The sequence below is a fragment of the Galeopterus variegatus genome, unplaced genomic scaffold (assembly GCF_000696425.1).
Source record: "Galeopterus variegatus unplaced genomic scaffold, G_variegatus-3.0.2 Scaffold1645, whole genome shotgun sequence".
In the NCBI taxonomy this organism is placed as follows: domain Eukaryota; kingdom Metazoa; phylum Chordata; class Mammalia; order Dermoptera; family Cynocephalidae; genus Galeopterus; species Galeopterus variegatus.
In genome coordinates this window covers 94440-95334 of record NW_007727756.1, presented here as the reverse complement: position 1 = coordinate 95334, position 895 = coordinate 94440, and positions in this window count along the sequence as shown.

The following is an 895-nucleotide window of genomic DNA, read 5'->3' as shown; positions in this document are numbered from 1 at the left end:
ACTTACTAGTTTTGTTGAATTGGGGCATGTATTTGAAATTTGCCTCGTTGAGAATCTGGGTCGATGGCAGGCGTTTCCTCCTTCGTGGACCCTTCTGGTGGGGAAACCCAGGTTGTTAGGTGGGCTCTCTGCTCCTGACGCAAGGACCCTCTGATGCATTAAATATGATGTGTTAGAAGCCTTCAGTGGGCGTGCAGCATTCCACTTTATCAGGTCAGGAGGGCAGGCAACAGGGCTGCACACCCAGGTCCCTGGCAGGCCAAGGTGTGGCCAGAGCAGGAGGCGGCGGGCCAGCTGCCTACCTCCCGATGCCATAGTCCTGACGGGCCGCAGGAGTGAGCACAGCCGCGGGTGCCTCTGGCCTCTGGTGGGAAGGGCCTAGAAGCGATGTTACCATGCTGGGGTCTTTCCCATTAAAGTTACAGTTGTAGTCTTCTAATAAAGTCTTATTTAAAGAAGACTGTCATTAAGAGTCTGTGTGTAGGCACCTGAGGCTTGAGAGTTTGGAGAGAAGCCACTTGGCTAATTGGTTTTGTAAAAGAGACGAATGTCTTGGGCGACCACAATTTGCAAGCACCAGAGAGACGGTGTCATGAGAGTGAGGTTCCCTCTCATGTAGCACTGGGGGTCACCTGTGCTGCCTGTGGGACATCCTGCTTCTGTCGCCCGTGGCCTCTCAGGGAGCCCATGGGGACCTGAGTACCAGAGGGCAGCATCCAGGCCCCTCCCTTGAGCTGGGCCACTGCCCGGCAGCCTGGACCCCGGGCTCGGCCGAACCTCACCCCTTCAAGGTGTTTTCATTTTGTGTAACTTTATTTCTTTTAAAGGAGCTGAGAAAAGAAATTCCAGCAGTTATGTGTACACAGGTTTTGTGATGCTAACCTCCCTGTTTCCC